Source organism: Mesoplodon densirostris, assembly GCF_025265405.1.
Source record: "Mesoplodon densirostris isolate mMesDen1 chromosome Y unlocalized genomic scaffold, mMesDen1 primary haplotype SUPER_Y_unloc_1, whole genome shotgun sequence".
In the NCBI taxonomy this organism is placed as follows: Eukaryota; Metazoa; Chordata; class Mammalia; order Artiodactyla; family Ziphiidae; genus Mesoplodon; species Mesoplodon densirostris.
In genome coordinates this window covers 1,593,680-1,616,364 of record NW_026778236.1, presented here as the reverse complement: position 1 = coordinate 1,616,364, position 22,685 = coordinate 1,593,680, and positions in this window count along the sequence as shown.

Genomic DNA, 22,685 nt, shown 5'->3' with positions numbered 1-22,685 from the left:
TGAAATATAGAATTTGTGTTTAAAATGTTCAAAATTTTCAGAATAAAAAAATCAGAATTTTCTTGAAACCTATGTCCTGTGAGAGAATGTTCTGGTCTGTAGACTAGTTTAGCTATGTATATTGGCCACCTGGTTTTTTATTTAATTATTATAAACAATAATTGAAACTTGCCATATGAACTGTAGTTTGTGCTCTTAACTTTTTTAGCAGTTTTCTGATCCTTAATATGGTACAGACTTGAAACAGCCATTATCAAATTGCCATTTTACCTGTAGAATATGAATGAAGCCAAATGTAGCACGATATTGACTTCAAAACACAACAGAAGCTAAGAAGCCTACCCTTTCCATTATTAGATGGTTAGCCTAGTGAACAAACAAGAGAAGAGAGCAAACAAGGTCCTAGTGACCTCCAGGAATGAGGAATAAGAATTAACACATGAAGAGAACATTATTTATGGGAGATAGTTTCATATTTTGGAAGTGGTACAGTGTTTTTCAAATGAGCCCTTTATTGCTAATAAACAAGAGAAGTCACTACTGCTATCATCATACAAGGTCAATAATTAAGGTTGTGCACTTAAAGGAGAGAGCCAACCACTTGGTGATTGAATATGTGACAGTAGTTACCAAAAATTAATGTTTTGCTCCAAGTTTGAGAAGTGTTCCCTACTGCTGGTAATTTAAAGGTTATGCCAAATGTATGGGGAACGGGAGATGTCAGAAAAGACAATGTTCAGTGGTAACATTGAAAGGGAAACGAAAATGTGCGTAAATGGAATTTTAGAAGGAGTAGTTTTTTTAAATGATTTTGGAGAGTGGAAGGATATCAGACTTTGGGATTTTTCTTTGAAACATTACTGTCAATTTTGAGATACTTACATAAGCATTCTTAAATTAAAGGTTCAGTATCACATGGAAGAGAAAATTATGGAGGTCCTCCTCGTAGAGAGCCAGTCTCTTTTCAGAGAGTTGGCTATATGTCACAAAGAGATGGTGGTTATGCTACTAGAGACAGGTAAGGGAAAACACAGTATATGAATTAAGTCATGGTTAATTTTGTTGTTCTTGTTGAAATTTACCTAACACAAAATTGAACCTTTAAAAGTGAACAAGTCAGTAACATTTAGTACACTTAACAGTGTTATGCAACCACCAGCTCTGTTCAGTTCCAAAACATTTCATTACCCCAAAATAAAATTAATAAGCAGTCACTCCCATTTTCTCCCCCCTTGTCCCTGGTAGGTACCCACCTGTGTCCTTATCTATGAATTTATCTAATCCTGAATATACCATACTAATGGAAGCAAACAATATGTGACCTTTATTATCCAGCTTCCCCTTAGCATAAATGTTTTCAAAGATCATTCATGCTCTAGCATGAATCAGTACTTCAGACCTTGTTTTTTTTTTTTTGGCTGACTAAATATTCCATTTTATGTGCGATTAACATGGTTTGTTTATCCATCTGTGTGAGTTATTCCCATCATTGTGCTGTCATGAATACTCCTGTACAAGCATTTGGGTACCTGTTTTCAATTCTTTTTGAGTGTATATATACTTAGGAGTGGAATTCCTGGGACATATAGTAATTCTTTAATTTTTTAAGGAACTGCTGATCTGTTCCACAGAGCCGGTACTATTTTACATTTCTGCCACGCACATATACTTGATTTGTTTCTCTGCATCTGCACCAACACTTGATATATTCAGTTTGTTTATTTTTAATTATAGCCAGTCTGAGAGGTGCAAAGTAGATATTCCATTTTGGTTTTGAATTTCATTTCCCTAATAAATATGTTGAGCATCTTTTCATGTCCTTGTTGGTCATTGTATATCTTCTTTGAACAAAAGTATATTCAAGTCCTTTGCCCGTTTAAAATTTTTTGTCTTTTTGCTGTCTGAATTCTTTATATATTCTGGATATGATAAGTTGCCTTTAAAACTTTATCTGCTTTATTTAAGTTATTCACGGAGAAATTATCCAAGCTTCCGAGCCAGCAAGGATTATATTCCGCCACGTAGAGTCTATGCACACGGTTATTATGGACATTCAAGTTCTCGGATTGATCATCCCTCTAGAGGATATAGGTAATATAAAATTTTGTGTTTATATCAAATAAAAACATTCTTTTAAATTATGTGACCATGACACATAATTTAAATTGATGACATAATTTATATCATTCTTTTAAATTTAGTGATCGTGATGGCTATGGTGGAAATCCTGATACAGATTATTCTGCATATCGAAGTGGAAGCTCTTACAGGGATTCATATGGGAGTTACGGTAAGAGTCCAGTTACAACTTGTAAATCATAGAATTAGACTTAACCAGATCGTTGTTTACTCTACTTTTACTTCAGTTCCTTAAAGGTAAAACTATGATTAGCATAGCCTTTTTTATAAGTTAAAGACCTTTGAATTGTTAATTGTTAATAGCTCACTTAAAATAAAATGCTATGAAGGGTAAATGGGCAGTCTCATCTTTTTTTCTCATTACCGAAAAACTATTTTAACATTAGTATTATTATTTTATTTATTTATTTTTTTGCAGCACATGGGCCTCTCACCGTTGTGCCCTCTCCCATTGCAGAGCACAGGCTCCTCACGCGCAGGCCCAGCGGCCGTGGCCCATGGTCCCAACCGCTCCCTGGCATGTGGGATCCTCCCGGACCGGGTCACGAACCCGTGTCCCCTGCATCGGCAGGCAGACTGTCAACTACTGCGCCACCAGGGAAGCCCCACTAAATCTTGTTAAACGTTGCCACTCTACCGATTATTTAAAAATTCTAAAATATTGGCTTTTATTGTCAAACTACTTAGGCTGAAAAATATTGCTCTCTCTTTTAAATAAATATGAAAGCCCTTCACCCTTGCTACATAGTTTATATTTTCATAGCAGTGACAGATAAAGCTTATCTTTTCCAATATTTAGCACTTTGAGTCATGTTATATGATACCAGAAAAATTTGTAATGTTTAAAGTTTGTTTCTCAATCATTAACTTCCCAGTTGACTCCCGTGTTGCACCAGCAGCACGAAGGGTCCCGCTGACATACGCTGGAAGCAGTTGCTGTGATAGCAATACGAGAGGTGTATATGGAGGAGGTCCGGAAGGTTACTCAAGCAGCCAAAGTAATACTTATTCAAGTGGTTGTGAGCGTGGAAGACAGGAACAATGAGGGTTTCCACCCTCCGTGAATAGGGAGTACCTTGCTCCCTGTGACTCTCATACAGTAGCTCAGGTTGTGGGGCATCCAGATGAGGGTATGTGGGAAGCCAATCTGAAAGAGAGGGCCGAAGCAGATATTAAAAATAACACTCAGTTATGTACCAAATGTTCTTTACAAAGGAAAAGTTTAAGTTCTTTTCTTTAATTGATGCTTGAATACTACTAAAAGAAAAATGTTGGTTTGTGGGGACGAGGCATATATTACCTTTTCCTCTATGAATTTTCAGACAAAGTGAAAACATGGAATTATTCAAAGTACTTGCATAGTTGTTACTATTAATTGAAATATAGAATTTGTGTTTAAAATGTTCAAAATTTTCAGAATAAAAAAATCAGAATTTTCTTGAAACCTATGTCCTGTGAGAGAATGTTCTGGTCTGTAGACTAGTTTAGCTATGTATATTGGCCACCTGGTTTTTTATTTAATTATTATAAACAATAATTGAAACTTGCCATATGAACTGTAGTTTGTGCTCTTAACTTTTTTAGCAGTTTTCTGATCCTTAATATGGTACAGACTTGAAACAGCCATTATCAAATTGCCATTTTACCTGTAGAATATGAATGAAGCCAAATGTAGCACGATATTGACTTCAAAACACAACAGAAGCTAAGAAGCCTACCCTTTCCATTATTAGATGGTTAGCCTAGTGAACAAACAAGAGAAGAGAGCAAACAAGGTCCTAGTGACCTCCAGGAATGAGGAATAAGAATTAACACATGAAGAGAACATTATTTATGGGAGATAGTTTCATATTTTGGAAGTGGTACAGTGTTTTTCAAATGAGCCCTTTATTGCTAATAAACAAGAGAAGTCACTACTGCTATCATCATACAAGGTCAATAATTAAGGTTGTGCACTTAAAGGAGAGAGCCAACCACTTGGTGATTGAATATGTGACAGTAGTTACCAAAAATTAATGTTTTGCTCCAAGTTTGAGAAGTGTTCCCTACTGCTGGTAATTTAAAGGTTATGCCAAATGTATGGGGAACGGGAGATGTCAGAAAAGACAATGTTCAGTGGTAACATTGAAAGGGAAACGAAAATGTGCGTAAATGGAATTTTAGAAGGAGTAGTTTTTTTAAATGATTTTGGAGAGTGGAAGGATATCAGACTTTGGGATTTTTCTTTGAAACATTACTGTCAATTTTGAGATACTTACATAAGCATTCTTAAATTAAAGGTTCAGTATCACATGGAAGAGAAAATTATGGAGGTCCTCCTCGTAGAGAGCCAGTCTCTTTTCAGAGAGTTGGCTATATGTCACAAAGAGATGGTGGTTATGCTACTAGAGACAGGTAAGGGAAAACACAGTATATGAATTAAGTCATGGTTAATTTTGTTGTTCTTGTTGAAATTTACCTAACACAAAATTGAACCTTTAAAAGTGAACAAGTCAGTAACATTTAGTACACTTAACAGTGTTATGCAACCACCAGCTCTGTTCAGTTCCAAAACATTTCATTACCCCAAAATAAAATTAATAAGCAGTCACTCCCATTTTCTCCCCCCTTGTCCCTGGTAGGTACCCACCTGTGTCCTTATCTATGAATTTATCTAATCCTGAATATACCATACTAATGGAAGCAAACAATATGTGACCTTTATTATCCAGCTTCCCCTTAGCATAAATGTTTTCAAAGATCATTCATGCTCTAGCATGAATCAGTACTTCAGACCTTGTTTTTTTTTTTTTTTGGCTGACTAAATATTCCATTTTATGTGCGATTAACATGGTTTGTTTATCCATCTGTGTGAGTTATTCCCATCATTGTGCTGTCATGAATACTCCTGTACAAGCATTTGGGTACCTGTTTTCAATTCTTTTTGAGTGTATATATACTTAGGAGTGGAATTCCTGGGACATATAGTAATTCTTTAATTTTTTAAGGAACTGCTGATCTGTTCCATAGAGCCGGTACTATTTTACATTTCTGCCACGCACATATACTTGATTTGTTTCTCTGCATCTGCACCAACACTTGATATATTCAGATTGTTTATTTTTAATTATAGCCAGTCTGATAAGTGGAAAGTGGATATTTCCTTTTGGTTTTGAATTTCACTTTCCTAATAAATATGTTGAGCAGCTTTTCATGTCCTTGTTGGTCATTGTATATCTTCTTTGAACAAAAGTATATTCAAGTCCTTTGCCCGTTTAAAATTTTTTGTCTTTTTGCTGTCTGAATTCTTTCTATATTCTGGATATGATAAGTTGCATTTAAAGTTTCATCTGCTTTATTTAATTTATTCAAGGAGAAATTATCCAAGCTCCCGAGCCAGCATGGATTATACTCCGCCACATAGAATCTATGCACACGGTTATTATGGACATTTAAGTTCTTGGAATGATCATCCCTCTAGAGGACATAGGTAATAAAAAATTTTGTGTTTATATCAAATAAAAACATTCTTTTAAATTATGTGATCGTGACACATAACTTAAATTTATCACATAATTTATGACATTCTTTTAAATTTAGTGATCGTGATGGCCATGGTGGACGTTGTGATAGAGATTATTCTGCATATCGAAGTGGAAGCTCTAACAGGGATTCATATGGGAGTAACGGTAGGAGCCCAGTTACACCTTGTAAATCATAGAATTAGACTTAACCAGATCATTGTTTACTCTAATTTTATTTCAGTTCCTTAAAGGTAGAACTATGTTTAGCATAGCCTTTTTTATAAGTTAAAGACCTTTGAATTGTTTTCTTAATAGCTCACTTAAAATAAAATGCTATGAAGGGTAAATGGGCAGTCTCATCTTTTTTTCTCATTACAGAAAAATTATTTTAACATTATTATTATTATTTATTTATTTATTTATTTTGCAGAACTTGTGCCTCTCCCCATAGTGGCCTGTCCAGTTGCGGAGCACAGGCTCCTGTCGCTCAGGCCCAGCGGTCGTGGCCCACGGTCCCAACCTCTCCGCGGCATGTGGGATCTTCCCGGACCGGGGCACGAACCCGTGTCCCATGCATCGGCAGGCGGACTGTCAACCACTGCGCCACCAGGGAAGCCCTACTAAATCTTGTTAAAAGTTGCCACTCTACTGATTATTTAAAAATGCTAAAATAGAGGCTTTTACTGTCCAAGAAACTACTTAGGCTGAAAACGATTGCTCTCTCTTTTAAATAAATATGAAAGCCCTTCACCCTTGCTACATAGTTTATATTTTCATAGCAGAGACAGATAAAGCTTATCTTTTCCAATATTTAGCACTTTGAGTCATGTTATATGATACCAGAAAAATTTGTAATGTTTAAAGTTTGTTTCTCAATCATTAACTTCCCAGTTGACTCCCGTGTTGCACCAGCAGCACGAAGGGTCCCGCTGACATATGGAGGAATCAGTTGCTGTGATAGCAATATGAGAGGTGTATATGGAGGAGGTCCGGAAGGTTACTCAAGCAGCCAAAGTAATACTTATTCAAGTGGTTGTGAGCGTGGAAGACAGGAACAATGAGGGTTTCCACCCTCCGTGAATAGGGAGTACCTTGCTCCCTGTGACTCTCATACAGTAGCTCAGGTTGTGGGGCATCCAGATGAGGTTATGTGGGAAGCCAATCTGAAAGAGAGGGCCGAAGCAGATATTAAAAATAACACTCAGTTATGTACCAAATGTTCTTTACAAAGGAAAAGTTTAAGTTCTTTTCTTTAATTGATGCTTGAATACTACTAAAAGAAAAATGTTGGTTTGTGGGGACGAGGCATATATTACCTTTTCCTCTATGAATTTTCAGACAAAGTGAAAACATGGAATTATTCAAAGTACTTGCATAGTTGTTAATATTAATTGAAATATAGAATTTGTGTTTAAAATGTTCAAAATTTTCAGAATAAAAAAATCAGAATTTTCTTGAAACCTATGTCCTGTGAGAGAATGTTCTGGTCTGTAGACTAGTTTAGCTATGTATATTGGCCACCTGGTTTTTTATTTAATTATTATAAACAATAATTGAAACTTGCCATATGAACTGTAGTTTGTGCTCTTAACTTTTTTAGCAGTTTTCTGATCCTTAATATGGTACAGACTTGAAACAGCCATTATCAAATTGCCATTTTACCTGTAGAATATGAATGAAGCCAAATGTAGCACGATATTGACTTCAAAACACAACAGAAGCTAAGAAGCCTACCCTTTCCATTATTAGATGGTTAGCCTAGTGAACAAACAAGAGAAGAGAGCAAACAAGGTCCTAGTGACCTCCAGGAATGAGGAATAAGAATTAACACATGAAGAGAACATTATTTATGGGAGATAGTTTCATATTTTGGAAGCGGTACAGTGTTTTTCAAATGAGCCCTTTATTGCTAATAAACAAGAGAAGTCACTACTGCTATCATCATACAAGGTCAATAATTAAGGTTGTGCACTTAAAGGAGAGAGCCAACCACTTGGTGATTGAATATGTGACAGTAGTTACCAAAAATTAATGTTTTGCTCCAAGTTTGAGAAGTGTTCCCTACTGCTGGTAATTTAAAGGTTATGCCAAATGTATGGGGAACGGGAGATGTCAGAAAAGACAATGTTCAGTGGTAACATTGAAAGGGAAACGAAAATGTGCGTAAATGGAATTTTAGAAGGAGTAGTTTTTTTAAATGATTTTGGAGAGTGGAAGGATATCAGACTTTGGGATTTTTCTTTGAAACATTACTGTCAATTTTGAGATACTTACATAAGCATTCTTAAATTAAAGGTTCAGTATCACATGGAAGAGAAAATTATGGAGGTCCTCCTCGTAGAGAGCCAGTCTCTTTTCAGAGAGTTGGCTATATGTCACAAAGAGATGGTGGTTATGCTACTAGAGACAGGTAAGGGAAAACACAGTATATGAATTAAGTCATGGTTAATTTTGTTGTTCTTGTTGAAATTTACCTAACACAAAATTGAACCTTTAAAAGTGAACAAGTCAGTAACATTTAGTACACTTAACAGTGTTATGCAACCACCAGCTCTGTTCAGTTCCAAAACATTTCATTACCCCAAAATAAAATTAATAAGCAGTCACTCCCATTTTCTCCCCCCTTGTCCCTGGTAGGTACCCACCTGTGTCCTTATCTATGAATTTATCTAATCCTGAATATACCATACTAATGGAAGCAAACAATATGTGACCTTTATTATCCAGCTTCCCCTTAGCATAAATGTTTTCAAAGATCATTCATGCTCTAGCATGAATCAGTACTTCAGACCTTGTTTTTTTTTTTTTGGCTGACTAAATATTCCATTTTATGTGCGATTAACATGGTTTGTTTATCCATCTGTGTGAGTTATTCCCATCATTGTGCTGTCATGAATACTCCTGTACAAGCATTTGGGTACCTGTTTTCAATTCTTTTTGAGTGTATATATACTTAGGAGTGGAATTCCTGGGACATATAGTAATTCTTTAATTTTTTAAGGAACTGCTGATCTGTTCCACAGAGCCGGTACTATTTTACATTTCTGCCACGCACATATACTTGATTTGTTTCTCTGCATCTGCACCAACACTTGATATATTCAGTTTGTTTATTTTTAATTATAGCCAGTCTGAGAGGTGCAAAGTAGATATTCCATTTTGGTTTTGAATTTCATTTCCCTAATAAATATGTTGAGCATATTTTCATGTCCTTGTTGGTCATTGTATATCTTCTTTGAACAAAAGTATATTCAAGTCCTTTGCCCGTTTAAAATTTTTTGTCTTTTTGCTGTCTGAATTCTTTATATATTCTGGATATGATAAGTTGCCTTTAAAACTTTATCTGCTTTATTTAAGTTATTCACGGAGAAATTATCCAAGCTTCCGAGCCAGCAAGGATTATATTCCGCCACGTAGAGTCTATGCACACGGTTATTATGGACATTCAAGTTCTCGGATTGATCATCCCTCTAGAGGATATAGGTAATATAAAATTTTGTGTTTATATCAAATAAAAACATTCTTTTAAATTATGTGACCATGACACATAATTTAAATTGATGACATAATTTATATCATTCTTTTAAATTTAGTGATCGTGATGGCTATGGTGGAAATCCTGATACAGATTATTCTGCATATCGAAGTGGAAGCTCTTACAGGGATTCATATGGGAGTTACGGTAAGAGTCCAGTTACAACTTGTAAATCATAGAATTAGACTTAACCAGATCGTTGTTTACTCTACTTTTACTTCAGTTCCTTAAAGGTAAAACTATGATTAGCATAGCCTTTTTTATAAGTTAAAGACCTTTGAATTGTTTTCTTAATAGCTCACTTAAAATAAAATGCTATGAAGGGTAAATGGGCAGTCTCATCTTTTTTTCTCATTACAGAAAAATTATTTTAACATTATTATTATTATTTATTTATTTATTTATTTTGCAGAACTTGTGCCTCTCCCCATAGTGGCCTGTCCAGTTGCGGAGCACAGGCTCCTGTCGCTCAGGCCCAGCGGTCGTGGCCCACGGTCCCAACCTCTCCGCGGCATGTGGGATCTTCCCGGACCGGGGCACGAACCCGTGTCCCATGCATCGGCAGGCGGACTGTCAACCACTGCGCCACCAGGGAAGCCCTACTAAATCTTGTTAAAAGTTGCCACTCTACTGATTATTTAAAAATGCTAAAATAGAGGCTTTTACTGTCCAAGAAACTACTTAGGCTGAAAACTATTGCTCTCTCTTTTAAATAAATATGAAAGCCCTTCATCCTTGCTACATAGTTTATATTTTCATAGCAGAGACAGATAAAGCTTATCTTTTCCAATATTTAGCACTTTGAGTCATGTTATATGATACCAGAAAAATTTGTAATGTTTAAAGTTTGTTTCTCAATCATTAACTTCCCAGTTGACTCCCGTGTTGCACCAGCAGCACGAAGGGTCCCGCTGACATATGGAGGAATCAGTTGCTGTGATAGCAATACGAGAGGTGTATATGGAGGAGGTCCGGAAGGTTACTCAAGCAGCCAAAGTAATACTTATTCAAGTGGTTGTGAGCGTGGAAGACAGGAACAATGAGGGTTTCCACCCTCCGTGAATAGGGAGTACCTTGCTCCCTGTGACTCTCATACAGTAGCTCAGGTTGTGGGGCATCCAGATGAGGTTATGTGGGAAGCCAATCTGAAAGAGAGGGCCGAAGCAGATATTAAAAATAACACTCAGTTATGTACCAAATGTTCTTTACAAAGGAAAAGTTTAAGTTCTTTTCTTTAATTGATGCTTGAATACTACTAAAAGAAAAATGTTGGTTTGTGGGGACGAGGCATATATTACCTTTTCCTCTATGAATTTTCAGACAAAGTGAAAACATGGAATTATTCAAAGTACTTGCATAGTTGTTACTATTAATTGAAATATAGAATTTGTGTTTAAAATGTTCAAAATTTTCAGAATAAAAAAATCAGAATTTTCTTGAAACCTATGTCCTGTGAGAGAATGTTCTGGTCTGTAGACTAGTTTAGCTATGTATATTGGCCACCTGGTTTTTTATTTAATTATTATAAACAATAATTTAAACTTGCCATATGAACTGTAGTTTGTGCTCTTAACTTTTTTAGCAGTTTTCTGATCCTTAATATGGTACAGACTTGAAACAGCCATTATCAAATTGCCATTTTACCTGTAGAATATGAATGAAGCCAAATGTAGCACGATATTGACTTCAAAACACAACAGAAGCTAAGAAGCCTACCCTTTCCATTATTAGATGGTTAGCCTAGTGAACAAACAAGAGAAGAGAGCAAACAAGGTCCTAGTGACCTCCAGGAATGAGGAATAAGAATTAACACATGAAGAGAACATTATTTATGGGAGATAGTTTCATATTTTGGAAGCGGTACAGTGTTTTTCAAATGAGCCCTTTATTGCTAATAAACAAGAGAAGTCACTACTGCTATCATCATACAAGGTCAATAATTAAGGTTGTGCACTTAAAGGAGAGAGCCAACCACTTGGTGATTGAATATGTGACAGTAGTTACCAAAAATTAATGTTTTGCTCCAAGTTTGAGAAGTGTTCCCTACTGCTGGTAATTTAAAGGTTATGCCAAATGTATGGGGAACGGGAGATGTCAGAAAAGACAATGTTCAGTGGTAACATTGAAAGGGAAACGAAAATGTGCGTAAATGGAATTTTAGAAGGAGTAGTTTTTTTAAATGATTTTGGAGAGTGGAAGGATATCAGACTTTGGGATTTTTCTTTGAAACATTACTGTCAATTTTGAGATACTTACATAAGCATTCTTAAATTAAAGGTTCAGTATCACATGGAAGAGAAAATTATGGAGGTCCTCCTCGTAGAGAGCCAGTCTCTTTTCAGAGAGTTGGCTATATGTCACAAAGAGATGGTGGTTATGCTACTAGAGACAGGTAAGGGAAAACACAGTATATGAATTAAGTCATGGTTAATTTTGTTGTTCTTGTTGAAATTTACCTAACACAAAATTGAACCTTTAAAAGTGAACAAGTCAGTAACATTTAGTACACTTAACAGTGTTATGCAACCACCAGCTCTGTTCAGTTCCAAAACATTTCATTACCCCAAAATAAAATTAATAAGCAGTCACTCCCATTTTCTCCCCCCTTGTCCCTGGTAGGTACCCACCTGTGTCCTTATCTATGAATTTATCTAATCCTGAATATACCATACTAATGGAAGCAAACAATATGTGACCTTTATTATCCAGCTTCCCCTTAGCATAAATGTTTTCAAAGATCATTCATGCTCTAGCATGAATCAGTACTTCAGACCTTGTTTTTTTTTTTGGCTGACTAAATATTCCATTTTATGTGCGATTAACATGGTTTGTTTATCCATCTGTGTGAGTTATTCCCATCATTGTGCTGTCATGAATACTCCTGTACAAGCATTTGGGTACCTGTTTTCAATTCTTTTTGAGTGTATATATACTTAGGAGTGGAATTCCTGGGACATATAGTAATTCTTTAATTTTTTAAGGAACTGCTGATCTGTTCCACAGAGCCGGTACTATTTTACATTTCTGCCATGCACATATACTTGATTTGTTTCTCTGCATCTGCACCAACACTTGATATATTCAGATTGTTTATTTTTAATTATAGCCAGTCTGATAAGTGGAAAGTGGATATTTCCTTTTGGTTTTGAATTTCATTTTCCTAATAAATATGTTGAGCAGCTTTTCATGTCCTTGTTGGTCATTGTATATCTTCTTTGAACAAAAGTATATTCAAGTCCTTTGCCCGTTTAAAATTTTTTGTCTTTTTGCTGTCTGAATTCTTTCTATATTCTGGATATGATAAGTTGCATTTAAAGTTTCATCTGCTTTATTTAATTTATTCAAGGAGAAATTATCCAAGCTCCCGAGCCAGCATGGATTATACTCCGCCACATAGAATCTATGCACACGGTTATTATGGACATTTAAGTTCTTGGAATGATCATCCCTCTAGAGGACATAGGTAATAAAAAATTTTGTGTTTATATCAAATAAAAACATTCTTTAAAATTATGTGATCGCGACACATAACTTTAATTTATCACATAATTTATGACATTCTTTTAAATTTAGTGATCGTGATGGCCATGGTGGAAGTTGTGATAGAGATTATTCTGCATATCGAAGTGGAAGCTCTAACAGGGATTCATATGGGAGTAACGGTAGGAGCCCAGTTACACCTTGTAAATCATAGAATTAGACTTAACCAGATCATTGTTTACTCTAATTTTATTTCAGTTCCTTAAAGGTAGAACTATGTTTAGCATAGCCTTTTTTATAAGTTAAAGACCTTTGAATTGTTTTCTTAATAGCTCACTTAAAATAAAATGCTATGAAGGGTAAATGGGCAGTCTCATCTTTTTTTCTCATTACAGAAAAATTATTTTAACATTATTATTAATTATTTATTTATTTATTTATTTATTTTGCAGAACTTGTGCCTCTCCCCATAGTGGCCTGTCCAGTTGCGGAGCACAGGCTCCTGTCGCTCAGGCCCAGCGGTCGTGGCCCACGGTCCCAACCTCTCCGCGGCATGTGGGATCTTCCCGGACCGGGGCACGAACCCGTGTCCCATGCATCGGCAGGCGGACTGTCAACCACTGCGCCACCAGGGAAGCCCTACTAAATCTTGTTAAAAGTTGCCACTCTACTGATTATTTAAAAATGCTAAAATAGAGGCTTTTACTGTCCAAGAAACTACTTAGGCTGAAAACTATTGCTCTCTCTTTTAAATAAATATGAAAGCCCTTCACCCTTGCTACATAGTTTATATTTTCATAGCAGAGACAGATAAAGCTTATCTTTTCCAATATTTAGCACTTTGAGTCATGTTATATGATACCAGAAAAATTTGTAATGTTTAAAGTTTGTTTCTCAATCATTAACTTCCCAGTTGACTCCCGTGTTGCACCAGCAGCACGAAGGGTGCCGCTGACATATGGAGGAATCAGTTGCTGTGATAGCAATACGAGAGGTGTATATGGAGGAGGTCCGGAAGGTTACTCAAGCAGCCAAAGTAATACTTATTCAAGTGGTTGTGAGCGTGGAAGACAGGAACAATGAGGGTTTCCACCCTCCGTGAATAGGGAGTACCTTGCTCCCTGTGACTCTCATACAGTAGCTCAGGTTGTGGGGCATCCAGATGAGGTTATGTGGGAAGCCAATCTGAAAGAGAGGGCCGAAGCAGATATTAAAAATAACACTCAGTTATGTACCAAATGTTCTTTACAAAGGAAAAGTTTAAGTTCTTTTCTTTAATTGATGCTTGAATACTACTAAAAGAAAAATGTTGGTTTGTGGGGACGAGGCATATATTACCTTTTCCTCTATGAATTTTCAGACAAAGTGAAAACATGGAATTATTCAAAGTACTTGCATAGTTGTTAATATTAATTGAAATATAGAATTTGTGTTTAAAATGTTCAAAATTTTCAGAATAAAAAAATCAGAATTTTCTTGAAACCTATGTCCTGTGAGAGAATGTTCTGGTCTGTAGACTAGTTTAGCTATGTATATTGGCCACCTGGTTTTTTATTTAATTATTATAAACAATAATTGAAACTTGCCATATGAACTGTAGTTTGTGCTCTTAACTTTTTTAGCAGTTTTCTGATCCTTAATATGGTACAGACTTGAAACAGCCATTATCAAATTGCCATTTTACCTGTAGAATATGAATGAAGCCAAACGTAGCACGATATTGACTTCAAAACACAACAGAAGCTAAGAAGCCTACCCTTTCCATTATTAGATGGTTAGCCTAGTGAACAAACAAGAGAAGAGAGCAAACAAGGTCCTAGTGACCTCCAGGAATGAGGAATAAGAATTAACACATGAAGAGAACATTATTTATGGGAGATAGTTTCATATTTTGGAAGTGGTACAGTGTTTTTCAAATGAGCCCTTTATTGCTAATAAACAAGAGAAGTCACTACTGCTATCATCATACAAGGTCAATAATTAAGGTTGTGCACTTAAAGGAGAGAGCCAACCACTTGGTGATTGAATATGTGACAGTAGTTACCAAAAATTAATGTTTTGCTCCAAGTTTGAGAAGTGTTCCCTACTGCTGGTAATTTAAAGGTTATGCCAAATGTATGGGGAACGGGAGATGTCAGAAAAGACAATGTTCAGTGGTAACATTGAAAGGGAAACGAAAATGTGCGTAAATGGAATTTTAGAAGGAGTAGTTTTTTTAAATGATTTTGGAGAGTGGAAGGATATCAGACTTTGGGATTTTTCTTTGAAACATTACTGTCAATTTTGAGATACTTACATAAGCATTCTTAAATTAAAGGTTCAGTATCACATGGAAGAGAAAATTATGGAGGTCCTCCTCGTAGAGAGCCAGTCTCTTTTCAGAGAGTTGGCTATATGTCACAAAGAGATGGTGGTTATGCTACTAGAGACAGGTAAGGGAAAACACAGTATATGAATTAAGTCATGGTTAATTTTGTTGTTCTTGTTGAAATTTACCTAACACAAAATTGAACCTTTAAAAGTGAACAAGTCAGTAACATTTAGTACACTTAACAGTGTTATGCAACCACCAGCTCTGTTCAGTTCCAAAACATTTCATTACCCCAAAATAAAATTAATAAGCAGTCACTCCCATTTTCTCCCCCCTTGTCCCTGGTAGGTACCCACCTGTGTCCTTATCTATGAATTTATCTAATCCTGAATATACCATACTAATGGAAGCAAACAATATGTGACCTTTATTATCCAGCTTCCCCTTAGCATAAATGTTTTCAAAGATCATTCATGCTCTAGCATGAATCAGTACTTCAGACCTTGTTTTTTTTTTTGGCTGACTAAATATTCCATTTTATGTGCGATTAACATGGTTTGTTTATCCATCTGTGTGAGTTATTCCCATCATTGTGCTGTCATGAATACTCCTGTACAAGCATTTGGGTACCTGTTTTCAATTCTTTTTGAGTGTATATATACTTAGGAGTGGAATTCCTGGGACATATAGTAATTCTTTAATTTTTTAAGGAACTGCTGATCTGTTCCACAGAGCCGGTACTATTTTACATTTCTGCCACGCACATATACTTGATTTGTTTCTCTGCATCTGCACCAACACTTGATATATTCAGATTGTTTATTTTTAATTATAGCCAGTCTGATAAGTGGAAAGTGGATATTTCCTTTTGGTTTTGAATTTCATTTTCCTAATAAATATGTTGAGCAGCTTTTCATGTCCTTGTTGGTCATTGTATATCTTCTTTGAACAAAAGTATATTCAAGTCCTTTGCCCGTTTAAAATTTTTTGTCTTTTTGCTGTCTGAATTCTTTCTATATTCTGGATATGATAAGTTGCATTTAAAGTTTCATCTGCTTTATTTAATTTATTCAAGGAGAAATTATCCAAGCTCCCGAGCCAGCATGGATTATACTCCGCCACATAGAATCTATGCACACGGTTATTATGGACATTTAAGTTCTTGGAATGATCATCCCTCTAGAGGACATAGGTAATAAAAAATTTTGTGTTTATATCAAATAAAAACATTCTTTTAAATTATGTGATCGTGACACATAACTTAAATTTATCACATAATTTATGACATTCTTTTAAATTTAGTGATCGTGATGGCCATGGTGGAAGTTGTGATAGAGATTATTCTGCATATCGAAGTGGAAGCTCTAACAGGGATTCATATGGGAGTAACGGTAGGAGCCCAGTTACACCTTGTAAATCATAGAATTAGACTTAACCAGATCATTGTTTACTCTAATTTTATTTCAGTTCCTTAAAGGTAGAACTATGTTTAGCATAGCCTTTTTTATAAGTTAAAGACCTTTGAATTGTTTTCTTAATAGCTCACTTAAAATAAAATGCTATGAAGGGTAAATGGGCAGTCTCATCTTTTTTTCTCATTACAGAAAAATTATTTTAACATTATTATTATTATTTATTTATTTATTTATTTTGCAGAACTTGTGCCTCTCCCCATAGTGGCCTGTCCAGTTGCGGAGCACAGGCTCCTGTCGCTCAGGCCCAGCGGTCGTGGCCCACGGTCCCAACCTCTCCGCGGCATGTGGGATCTTCCCGGACCGGGGCACGAACCCGTGTCCCATGCATCGGCAGGCGGACTGTCAACCACTGCGCCACCAGGGAAGCCCTACTAAATCTTGTTAAAAGTTGCCACTCTACTGATTATTTAAAAATGCTAAAATAGAGGCTTTTACTGTCCAAGAAACTACTTAGGCTGAAAACTATTGCTCTCTCTTTTAAATAAATATGAAAGCCCTTCACCCTTGCTACATAGTTTATATTTTCATAGCAGAGACAGATAAAGCTTATCTTTTCCAATATTTAGCACTTTGAGTCATGTTATATGATACCAGAAAAATTTGTAATGTTTAAAGTTTGTTTCTCAATCATTAACTTCCCAGTTGACTCCCGTGTTGCACCAGCAGCACGAAGGGTCCCGCTGACATATGGAGGAATCAGTTGCTGTGATAGCAATACGAGAGGTGTATATGGAGGAGGTCCGGAAGGTTACTCAAGCAGCCAAAGTAATACTTATTCAAGTGGTTGTGAGCGTGGAAGACAGGAACAATGAGGGTTTCCACCCTCCGTGAATAGGGAGTACCTTGCTCCCTGTGACTCTCATACAGTAGCTCAGGTTGTGGGGCATCCAGATGAGGTTATGTGGGAAGCCAATCTGAAAGAGAGGGCTGAAGCAGATATTAAAAATAACACTCAGTTATGTACCAAATGTTCTTTACAAAGGAAAAGTTTAAGTTCTTTTCTTTAATTGATGCTTGAATACTACTAAAAGAAAAATGTTGGTTTGTGGGGACGAGGCATATATTACCTTTTCCTCTATGAATTTTCAGACAAAGTGAAAACATGGAATTATTCAAAGTACTTGCATAGTTGTTACTATTAATTGAAATATAGAATTTGTGTTTAAAATGTTCAAAATTTTCAGAATAAAAAAATCAGAATTTTCTTGAAACCTATGTCCTGTGAGAGAATGTTCTGGTCTGTAGACTAGTTTAGCTATGTATATTGGCCACCTGGTTTTTTATTTAATTATTATAAACAATAATTGAAACTTGCCATATGAACTGTAGTTTGTGCTCTTAACTTTTTTAGCAGTTTTCTGATCCTTAATATGGTACAGACTTGAAACAGCCATTATCAAATTGCCATTTTACCTGTAGAATATGAATGAAGCCAAATGTAGCACGATATTGACTTCAAAACACAACAGAAGCTAAGAAGCCTACCCTTTCCATTATTAGATGGTTAGCCTAGTGAACAAACAAGAGAAGAGAGCAAACAAGGTCCTAGTGACCTCCAGGAATGAGGAATAAGAATTAACACATGAAGAGAACATTATTTATGGGAGATAGTTTCATATTTTGGAAGCGGTACAGTGTTTTTCAAATGAGCCCTTTATTGCTAATAAACAAGAGAAGTCACTACTGCTATCATCATACAAGGTCAATAATTAAGGTTGTGCACTTAAAGGAGAGAGCCAACCACTTGGTGATTGAATATGTGACAGTAGTTACCAAAAATTAATGTTTTGCTCCAAGTTTGAGAAGTGTTCCCTACTGCTGGTAATTTAAAGGTTATGCCAAATGTATGGGGAACGGGAGATGTCAGAAAAGACAATGTTCAGTGGTAACATTGAAAGGGAAACGAAAATGTGCGTAAATGGAATTTTAGAAGGAGTAGTTTTTTTAAATGATTTTGGAGAGTGGAAGGATATCAGACTTTGGGATTTTTCTTTGAAACATTACTGTCAATTTTGAGATACTTACATAAGCATTCTTAAATTAAAGGTTCAGTATCACATGGAAGAGAAAATTATGGAGGTCCTCCTCGTAGAGAGCCAGTCTCTTTTCAGAGAGTTGGCTATATGTCACAAAGAGATGGTGGTTATGCTACTAGAGACAGGTAAGGGAAAACACAGTATATGAATTAAGTCATGGTTAATTTTGTTGTTCTTGTTGAAATTTACCTAACACAAAATTGAACCTTTAAAAGTGAACAAGTCAGTAACATTTAGTACACTTAACAGTGTTATGCAACCACCAGCTCTGTTCAGTTCCAAAACATTTCATTACCCCAAAATAAAATTAATAAGCAGTCACTCCCATTTTCTCCCCCCTTGTCCCTGGTAGGTACCCACCTGTGTCCTTATCTATGAATTTATCTAATCCTGACTATACCATACTAATGGAAGCAAACAATATGTGACCTTTATTATCCAGCTTCCCCTTAGCATAAATGTTTTCAAAGATCATTCATGCTCTAGCATGAATCAGTACTTCAGACCTTGTTTTTTTTTTTTTTTTGGCTGACTAAATATTCCATTTTATGTGCGATTAACATGGTTTGTTTATCCATCTGTGTGAGTTATTCCCATCATTGTGCTGTCATGAATACTCCTGTACAAGCATTTGGGTACCTGTTTTCAATTCTTTTTGAGTGTATGTATACTTAGGAGTGGAATTCCTGGGACATATAGTAATTCTTTAATTTTTTAAGGAACTGCTGATCTGTTCCATAGAGCCGGTACTATTTTACATTTCTGCCACGCACATATACTTGATTTGTTTCTCTGCATCTGCACCAACACTTGATATATTCAGATTGTTTATTTTTAATTATAGCCAGTCTGATAAGTGGAAAGTGGATATTTCCTTTTGGTTTTGAATTTCATTTTCCTAATAAATATGTTGAGCAGCTTTTCATGTCCTTGTTGGTCATTGTATATCTTCTTTGAACAAAAGTATATTCAAGTCCTTTGCCCGTTTAAAATTTTTTGTCTTTTTGCTGTCTGAATTCTTTCTATATTCTGGATATGATAAGTTGCATTTAAAGTTTCATCTGCTTTATTTAATTTATTCAAGGAGAAATTATCCAAGCTCCCGAGCCAGCATGGATTATACTCCGCCACATAGAATCTATGCACACGGTTATTATGGACATTTAAGTTCTTGGAATGATCATCCCTCTAGAGGACATAGGTAATAAAAAATTTTGTGTTTATATCAAATAAAAACATTCTTTTAAATTATGTGATCGTGACACATAACTTAAATTTATCACATAATTTATGACATTCTTTTAAAGTTAGTGATCGTGATGGCCATGGTGGAAGTCGTGATAGAGATTATTCTGCATATCGAAGTGGAAGCTCTAACAGGGATTCATATGGGAGTAACGGTAGGAGCCCAGTTACACCTTGTAAATCATAGAATTAGACTTAACCAGATCATTGTTTACTCTAATTTTATTTCAGTTCCTTAAAGGTAGAACTATGTTTAGCATAGCCTTTTTTATAAGTTAAAGACCTTTGAATTGTTTTCTTAATAGCTCACTTAAAATAAAATGCTATGAAGGGTAAATGGGCAGTCTCATCTTTTTTTCTCATTACAGAAAAATTATTTTAACATTATTATTATTATTTATTTATTTATTTATTTTGCAGAACTTGTGCCTCTCCCCATAGTGGCCTGTCCAGTTGCGGAGCACAGGCTCCTGTCGCTCAGGCCCAGCGGTCGTGGCCCACGGTCCCAACCTCTCCGCGGCATGTGGGATCTTCCCGGACCGGGGCACGAACCCGTGTCCCATGCATCGGCAGGCGGACTGTCAACCACTGCGCCACCAGGGAAGCCCTACTAAATCTTGTTAAAAGTTGCCACTCTACTGATTATTTAAAAATGCTAAAATAGAGGCTTTTACTGTCCAAGAAACTACTTAGGCTGAAAACTATTGCTCTCTCTTTTAAATAAATATGAAAGCCCTTCACCCTTGCTACATAGTTTATATTTTCATAGCAGAGACAGATAAAGCTTATCTTTTCCAATATTTAGCACTTTGAGTCATGTTATATGATACCAGAAAAATTTGTAATGTTTAAAGTTTGTTTCTCAATCATTAACTTCCCAGTTGACTCCCGTGTTGCACCAGCAGCACGAAGGGTCCCGCTGACATATGGAGGAATCAGTTGCTGTGATAGCAATATGAGAGGTGTATATGGAGGAGGTCCGGAAGGTTACTCAAGCAGCCAAAGTAATACTTATTCAAGTGGTTGTGAGCGTGGAAGACAGGAACAATGAGGGTTTCCACCCTCCGTGAATAGGGAGTACCTTGCTCCCTGTGACTCTCATACAGTAGCTCAGGTTGTGGGGCATCCAGATGAGGTTATGTGGGAAGCCAATCTGAAAGAGAGGGCTGAAGCAGATATTAAAAATAACACTCAGTTATGTACCAAATGTTCTTTACAAAGGAAAAGTTTAAGTTCTTTTCTTTAATTGATGCTTGAATACTACTAAAAGAAAAATGTTGGTTTGTGGGGACGAGGCATATATTACCTTTTCCTCTATGAATTTTCAGACAAAGTGAAAACATGGAATTATTCAAAGTACTTGCATAGTTGTTACTATTAATTGAAATATAGAATTTGTGTTTAAAATGTTCAAAATTTTCAGAATAAAAAAATCAGAATTTTCTTGAAACCTATGTCCTGTGAGAGAATGTTCTGGTCTGTAGACTAGTTTAGCTATGTATATTGGCCACCTGGTTTTTTATTTAATTATTATAAACAATAATTGAAACTTGCCATATGAACTGTAGTTTGTGCTCTTAACTTTTTTAGCAGTTTTCTGATCCTTAATATGGTACAGACTTGAAACAGCCATTATCAAATTGCCATTTTACCTGTAGAATATGAATGAAGCCAAATGTAGCACGATATTGACTTCAAAACACAACAGAAGCTAAGAAGCCTACCCTTTCCATTATTAGATGGTTAGCCTAGTGAACAAACAAGAGAAGAGAGCAAACAAGGTCCTAGTGACCTCCAGGAATGAGGAATAAGAATTAACACATGAAGAGAACATTATTTATGGGAGATAGTTTCATATTTTGGAAGCGGTACAGTGTTTTTCAAATGAGCCCTTTATTGCTAATAAACAAGAGAAGTCACTACTGCTATCATCATACAAGGTCAATAATTAAGGTTGTGCACTTAAAGGAGAGAGCCAACCACTTGGTGATTGAATATGTGACAGTAGTTACCCAAAATTAATGTTTTGCTCCAAGTTTGAGAAGTGTTCCCTACTGCTGGTAATTTAAAGGTTATGCCAAATGTATGGGGAACGGGAGATGTCAGAAAAGACAATGTTCAGTGGTAACATTGAAAGGGAAACGAAAATGTGCGTAAATGGAATTTTAGAAGGAGTAGTTTTTTTAAATGATTTTGGAGAGTGGAAGGATATCAGACTTTGGGATTTTTCTTTGAAACATTACTGTCAATTTTGAGATACTTACATAAGCATTCTTAAATTAAAGGTTCAGTATCACATGGAAGAGAAAATTATGGAGGTCCTCCTCGTAGAGAGCCAGTCTCTTTTCAGAGAGTTGGCTATATGTCACAAAGAGATGGTGGTTATGCTACTAGAGACAGGTAAGGGAAAACACAGTATATGAATTAAGTCATGGTTAATTTTGTTGTTCTTGTTGAAATTTACCTAACACAAAATTGAACCTTTAAAAGTGAACAAGTCAGTAACATTTAGTACACTTAACAGTGTTATGCAACCACCAGCTCTGTTCAGTTCCAAAACATTTCATTACCCCAAAATAAAATTAATAAGCAGTCACTCCCATTTTCTCCCCCCTTGTCCCTGGTAGGTACCCACCTGTGTCCTTATCTATGAATTTATCTAATCCTGACTATACCATACTAATGGAAGCAAACAATATGTGACCTTTATTATCCAGCTTCCCCTTAGCATAAATGTTTTCAAAGATCATTCATGCTCTAGCATGAATCAGTACTTCAGACCTTGTTTTTTTTTTTTTTTTGGCTGACTAAATATTCCATTTTATGTGCGATTAACATGGTTTGTTTATCCATCTGTGTGAGTTATTCCCATCATTGTGCTGTCATGAATACTCCTGTACAAGCATTTGGGTACCTGTTTTCAATTCTTTTTGAGTGTATGTATACTTAGGAGTGGAATTC